Here is a 7589-nt window from a genome sequence, read left to right as displayed (position 1 = left end):
ACAGGGTTGGATGAGAATCAATCAAAGCAAACAGAGAGGAAGGGGGGTTTGAGGGAGGCAGATGCAGTTTGCAGGGTGTCCTGGAGGAGGTGGGGCTTGAAAAGAAGAATGGGGAGGACGTGGATGAGAGGAGGGGCATGGGGACATTCTGGGTAATAGTGATGGCACAGATTGCTGCACATACTTACTGATAACAAATTATAACTAACATTTGTGGAGCACTTCTGATTTTCTTTTCCTAGTCATTGATGGAGGTAGGTGCCTTACACGATGCCATTATTATCATGCCCAGAGTCCAAGGCCAAGGCCAGGTCGCCTGCAGCTCCTTAGCGCTGGTCTTGTTCGTCAGTGTAATTGGTAAATATGCTGGCCCGTTGGGCAGCCTCCATTTATTTGAACCTACACAGGAAAGGGTGCAGGCTGGACAGGCTGGTGGAGAAGGACGGCCACCTCCCTGGCGTCTGCTGGCACCATGCTTGCCAAATACCTAGAAGGGCTGACCCGCTGCCCGTAACCTTGCTGGGAGGCAAAGCTCACCCGGAGGAAGGACTTGAACAGCTGGCTTAGGTCCCCGTGTGATGTGAAACAATGCTAAACACATGGCGTGGGCCTCGTGTTCCTCAGGCTGTGTGCTGGGAGCCCTGGGCTGCCGCGGGGGGCGGGGGGGGGCACCTCGGGGGTGTGGCGGGATAGCAGAATGGGTGGACCCATTGCCCTCTGCCCTGCTTCAACCAGATCTATTTCACACATAACGGACTTCAGGTAAGATCTCATTCAAACTTACCCTATTGTTTAAGAAAATATTGCAGGTAGAGTCCATTTGAAGCGCTGGTGTAGATCGATATTGCCGGCTGTGGGGCTCCAGCAGGTGCTGCAGGAATTGGGGGGACTGAGAACACGGCACAGAGGGGAGCTGTCATTGCAGATGATGCCGTAGAGGACAGGGGCCCCGGTTAGGTGAGCCAGCCACTCCCCTCATGTCCAGCTCATGGAGTTCTTTTATTTATTTATTTATTTATTTATTTATTTATTTATTTATTTATTTGACAGAGAGAGAGAGCACAAGCAGGGGAGTGGCAGGCAGAGGCAGAGGGAGAAGCAGGCTCCCCGCAGAGCAGGGGGAGCCTGATGTGGGACTCGATCCCAGGACCCTGGGATCATGACCTGAGCCTAACCAACTGAGCCACCCAGGCGCCCCAGCTCATGGAGTTCTAACTCCCATCAGAAATGCTGCACACTCAACCCCAGAATAAGAGTCCTAACTGAATGGTCACCTGCAGGCGCCTTCCATTGTGATGGTCCTGGGGGCAGGGTGCCGAGGCTTTGGGGAAAGCCTGGAAATGTTCACAGAACCATAGGTCTCACCTTTTTCTCAAGAAGGGAGCCAAGATAACAGGGCCTGGACGGAGGCCCAACCTCGATCAAGACAGAAATCCCCCTGCTCTGTGAGGCGAGGGCTCCTTAGTCAGGAACCCCCCTGCCCAAACGGAGCCCTGGTCCCTGCTTCCCCCAAGGGGGCTGTTGGAAGCACCTGCTGCCTCACTCCCTGTCACTTGTCAACTTCAGAGCAATCAGTCTGCTACTTAACACTTAACAGGCAAAGCACTCCAGTGGCTGCCTCCGATTTGTCTTTGTTAGTGCTAACAGGAGGCGGGTGTGGAGGTCTCATTGTGCTAGGCTCCCCCACCGCTGCCGCACCTGGGGCCACGGCGCAATCACTCAGGCCCTCGGCAATCACCAGGCAGATTCTCACCTGGCAACGGCAGTCAGCTCCAAGGAACCTCTGGGGAGAAACCCCCCTGCTGCTGGCTCCCCACGTGCGGGTCATGGGCACACGTAGAGATCAGTGAGTTCGCTTAATAGACACTGGCTGTGCTCAGAGCTAGGGATGCAGCGGGCAAGAGACCGTGACCCTGCTCTCACCGCCCAGCAGACAAGAGGCAGACCTGTCCGCAGATAATTCCCAGCAATGTTGGAGGTGCTGGAATAGAGGTGGGCACTCAGGCTTGTTACAGAGGAGGTCTCATCTCACCCTGCCTGGGGTGGTCAGAAAAGTCCTCCAGGATTGGGGTGTGTGGGGGTAACCCAGGCCATCAAAGGGCAGGAGGTGGGGCATGAAGGCTGCAGAGGGACGCTAGCTAAGGAAGCAGACTGTGCAAAGGCACAGGGGTGAGCAAGAGCAGGCTGAGCTGTGGTAACTGTGGGTGGATTGGCCTGGCTGGAATATCACTGAATGTATCCTGTAGCCATTATTTAGCTCATTACCTACTTCCCTGGTTCTCTCTTATGGATCACCCACACTTCCTTTGCCATCCATCCAGTGATCTGTTATTTATGTATCATCCATCCATCCATCTCTAGAAGTCTTCATGTCATGTTGCAAAGCAGAGCTGCCTCCATAGAACTCTCTTAGCTCACACAGTGCCTGACGCTTCTCTATTAGGGATGTGCTCCTGCCTTGGGGACTAATGTCTCAGCATTTTTCTTTAAGAGAGAGCATGGCAGCAGGGAGGGGCAGAGGGAGAAGGAGAGAAAGAATCTCAAGCAGACTCCACACTCAGCGCAGAGCCAGACATGGGGCTCGATCTCATGACCTTGAGATTATGACCTGAGCTGAAATCAAGAGTCAGGGGCCTAACTGACTGAGCCACCCAGGCGCCCCACTCTCAGCATTTTAACAAGCACACAGCACAGGGTGAGGCAACAGAGATGACAAACATTGCAGCCTGTGTGGTTTTTATTAAATCACAGATCTGTTTCATATTCAGGTCCTGGGACTGGACATGGAAAGGGCAGGGGAGGCCCTGGGACCAATTTCAGAGGGCCGCGCCTACTACTGAGGATTTGCTGTTGATATGACCATGACCTTGGGATTAGCCTTCTCCTAACTGTAAGCTCCATGGAGGCAGGAGGGGGTCTGTCTATCTATTACAGTTATGGTCCATATTACAAGCTCAGTAAATGCTTTAGGATGAATGAATGTATGGGGAGCCTTGGGCAAGCTAGTGAGCTCCTTTGTGCCAGGCTTGCCACCTGCCTGGGACATTGGTGCTGCCCTTAGAAACCATGCAGGGCCTGGGCCTCACTGACAGGTCACGTGCATTCATATAGGTCCTGCCTTGAAGAAGAGGTTAGCCACTTACAGGCTGCATGATGTGGGCAGGATCTGTAACCTCTCTGGGGCTCGGTTTTTTCAACTGTAAAATGGGTCCAATGGTATGTGTCTGTGGGATTGAATGTTATTGCGGTGCTTTGGGAGCTACAAAGCACCACCTTAACAATAGTGATTGTTAGTATATTTTTTTAATGTGGATACAAGGTGAGACAAACAGGAGGACCTTTGGCTTTTCTCAAGGAGGAGGAAAAATGTCAGAAAACACCAGACCCTTTTAGGCTTTTGACCTAGCTCCTTTCGGAGTCGCCCCCTTTGCATACTGGAAAAATCTATGTTTTCTATTTAAAGAGCATTTCCTTAATAGCCCTCAGTGCAAAATATTTCCAAGATAGTGCCTAGAATCTCACCATTAGAGATTCACTTTTTAGGCAAAACCCTTAAGAAAGGTGATACAGTATCCTTCCTGGAGGTCTGTATGTTGGGGTTTAGAAGCTAACAACCAGGTGTGTGTATGTGTTGTAAGAGGTGGGAGGTGTGAGGGAAATATACCCAAAAGTCAGCTAAAAGAACAGTGTCCTATGAGAATGGGTTCATTCCACCACCAAAAGGCATCGTCTTGATGAGCAAAGCAGATCAAGTAGTTAAAAACCTTCAGTGGATTCTTCATCACCCCTGCCCCACGTCCCACTTTGGGATCTAAAGAATTCCCATAAGGAAACTCAAGGAGACAGAGGCCTTCAAAGGAGCTGGTATGTGTGATTCTAGGTCTGGGGCACTTGGATTAAATCAGGTGGGATGTGGGTGTGGCCACTGCTCCTTGCAGTTTGGAGGAGGTACCTGCATTAACTCCTTGGAGAAGCAGCCAGAAGTGGGATGGACAGAGCTGGCCCTCACCCCTGGTGTGGCAGGACCCCATTCAAATTGCGGGATCCCCAGTGAGGGCTAGGCCTGTGTGCCAGAGGCCATCCGAACCCCCTCCCCCATGGGGTCTTCCAACACGCTCTGGCACCCCCAAGAATGAAGCAAAAGCGTTCCCTGTGCAGCCTCTCAGAAGCTGTCCTTCTACCTCTGGTTCCTCTTTGATGCCCTGGCTTCTCCATCTCAGTGGTATGGAGAATGACATTGTTGGTAACTGTCATCGATGGGGCCACGCTCACCCCCAACATAATGGCCATTGTCTCAATAAAACCCAGTGACCCCAACCTTCTTAAACAAATGGGACGAACCATGTCCTTTTTTTTACTCCTTATTCACTTAGTCTGGTGGTCTGAAATCCAATCCGCTTACTAAAATCCTGGTGAAGGGGCATCAGAATTAGGATGCTTGGAACTCCCCAGTCCCCCACACAGAGATTCTGACTTAATGTCCCGAGAGTAGCCAGAAGCTTCAAAAAGCTTCCCAGATAATTCTTTTTGTTTTTTGTTTTTTTTGCTTCCCAGATAATTCTTATGTGCTGCCTGGGCTGAGAACCACTGAGTTAGCCCAACACCTAATTTGATTGTCTTATTTCCCAGCCTCCTTGTCAACACACACACCACACGCACACACAGTTCTCCTTACAAAGCTTCAGACACACATGCTGTTTGGCTGGAATGGCTGTTCCTTTCTCTTTATTGTTTTCCTCTTTCTTGACTCCTTAAATCTGAAAAGTATTAAATTCTTTTTTTACATCCATTATCTTATTTGACCCCCACAAGTGAGCTAGGATGTAGATGCATGTTAGCGGTGGAATGGACCCATCCTCGTAGGACCTTGGATTTTCAGGATCATCTTTGAGACTGACCCCCTTGGCCTCGCTCAGTGTGAAAAGCAGGGTAAGCCCAGGAGCCCCTGTGCCCCCCACTCGACCTCCCGCCCCACCACCGACAATTCAAACTGGGCGACTCATACCACTGTCAAACTTCAAGATATCTTTGTGCCCAGCTCATCAAAAACCAAACACTCAGGCACTTGAATAAGATAAGCAATTTGTGGCTTTGTAAAAAGTCAATGCAATTCAATTTAGACCTCTTTAGGAGTGCGCCTGCCTCTCACATTTATTGTTTCCTTGTATAACCTGCTGCAGCAAAGGGACTGCAGATTCGTCTTCTGTTTGCGAAGTGGGACGAAGTCCCTGGAATGAGTGACCTTCAAGAGCCACACAAAACTTACAAATGAAGCTGTCTCCGAGAAACCTCATTCTTGCCTCAGCTCACAGCTTTCTTGCTTTATATAGATTTGATTTTCCAAATGGCAGATTATAAAACTAGCTATTTTTTTCCTGCTAAACGCAAATGCTTTAATTTTGTCTTTTTTCCCCCTTCTTAACCAAGAGTGATGTTTTTAAAATGCAGTCCCCACTCTAATCTTTACCACTCCTGAAAGGGTCCATTTTTTTTAACCCACGAAAGCATCTTTGTGCCAAAAGTGGGGTCCCTGGAATGTGCTTCTGTCTTCTCGGGCCAGAGGTGGATTTCTTTTTCTGTTTGTTTGTTTTTTTTTCACTTTGTCACAGAACAAATTGCTCTTAGCTTCTCTTTATTTGCTCCTTTGTTGGTTTATTTAGAAAACAGGACCAATTTAGAAAACAGGACCTTGTCAAACAAATTCAAACGAAGTGTGAATAATAATAATAATAATAATAATAATAATGTTAATGATGGGGTATCTATCTATCTATCTATCTATCACTTATCTATCCATCTACAGCCAAGCACTGTACTTGGCATTCTGTATATGCTTTTTGATTTAACCCTTGCAACAACCCTATGATGTAGGTATTACCAGCCTCATTTTATTGATGAGGCTCAGAGAGATTATGTAACTTTCCCAAGGTTGCATAGCTAGTAAATGCCAAAGAGGTCAAAGCTATGCCTGGCTGAATCCTAAGCAACACCCCATGGCTTCCAGGCCCCCAGTGTTTCACATTACTTCCTGCTTCAGTTACTCATGCCTCAACTGTGAGAGCTTCTCAGGCAGGACTTTCTCATATTAGAGTCTCTTTCTGGCACATATCCTGGGGTCTTCAAAGCCACCCTGTCTTGAAGGACCCATGGTAGCAGAAGGTGACAGTTCTGAAGCCTTCCCTTTGTTTTTTTGTTTGTTTGTTTTATTTTTTTATTAACACATAATGTATTATTTGTTTCAGGGGTACAGGTCTGTGATTCATCAGTCTTACACAATTCACAGTGCTCACCATAGCACATACCCGCGCCAGTGTCCATCACCCAGCCACCCCATCCCTCCCACCCCCTCCACTCCAGCAACCCTCAGTTTGTTTCCTGAGATTGAGTCTCTTATGGTTTGTCTCCCTCCCCGGTTTCATTTTCTTTCATTTTTCCCTCCCTTCCCCTATGATCCTCTGTCTTGTTTCTCTTTCTCAAGTTCCTCATGTCAGTGAGATCATATGATACTTGTCTTTCTCTGATTGACTTATTTCACTTAGCATAATACCCTCTAGGTCCATCCATGTCATTGCAAATGGCAAGATTTCATTTTTTGATGGCTGTATAATATTCCATTGTATATATATACCACATCTTCTTTATCCATTCATCTGTTAAACTGATAAGAACAGATACTACACTTGATCTTAGCCAAAAGGCCGAGAAGCAATATCCATTCATCTGTTGATGGACATCTAGAAGCCTTCCCTTTGATTGCATTGTCACGTCTATCTTAATTCTAGGCTTCTGCAGGATTCTTAGTATCAGAACTTAACTGACATGTTTTCACCCATGTTGGAAGCTTCCTTTCCTCTCTTTCATCACCTAGGTGGAAACCCATCAACTGCCCCCTTACCCTCAGGCCCCCCTGGCTCACTCTCACTCTTGGCCCTAGGGAAACCACGGGGCTTGCAGTCACACTCAATTGCAGCCCCTGGGGACCAGATGAGGTTGTGGCCATACATTTCTTCCTCTCCTTTTTGACCCAAGCATCCTGGAATTGGCTTCGAAGTAATCAAGGACAGAAACTTCCTACCAGAGTCAAAATGGTCCCCCCATCTTTCCAGAAGACCAGAATATTCAAAGACGGAGGCACCAGTCTTCACAAGGAATCCAGTGCATTAGAATAGAATGCCAGTGCAAATGGTGGGTATTCATCCTTTCTGATGGCTGAGTAATATTCCGTTGTATATATGGACCACATCTTCTTTATCCATTCGTCTGTTGAAGGGCATCTCGGCCCCTTCCACGGTTTGGCTATTATGGACATTGCTGCTATGAACATCAGGGCGCATGTACCCCTTCTTTTCACTACATATGTGTCTTTGTGGATGGAACTGGAGGATATTATGCTAAGTGAAATGAGTCAAGCAGAGAAAGTCAATTATCATATGGTTTCACTTATTTGTGGAACATAAGGAATAGCATAGAGGACATTAGGAGAAGGAAGGGAAAAATGAAGGGGGAGAAATCAGAGGGGGAGATGAACCATGAGAGACTATGGACTCTGGGAACCAAACTGAGGGTTTTAGAGGGGAGGGGGGTGGGGG

General features: G+C 48.0%; 1 pseudogene; it reads right to left on the bottom strand.

Annotated features, from left to right (window-relative positions):
• Positions 1-6594: 6594 nt before the first annotated feature.
• Positions 6595-6710, bottom strand: LOC116638281 (annotated as a pseudogene).
• Positions 6711-7589: the final 879 nt, after the last annotated feature.

Source organism: Phoca vitulina, unplaced genomic scaffold (genome assembly GCF_004348235.1).
Source record: "Phoca vitulina isolate PV1807 unplaced genomic scaffold, GSC_HSeal_1.0 scaffold1, whole genome shotgun sequence".
In the NCBI taxonomy this organism is placed as follows: Eukaryota; Metazoa; Chordata; class Mammalia; order Carnivora; family Phocidae; genus Phoca; species Phoca vitulina.
This window is presented reverse-complemented; position numbering and strand designations above follow the sequence as displayed.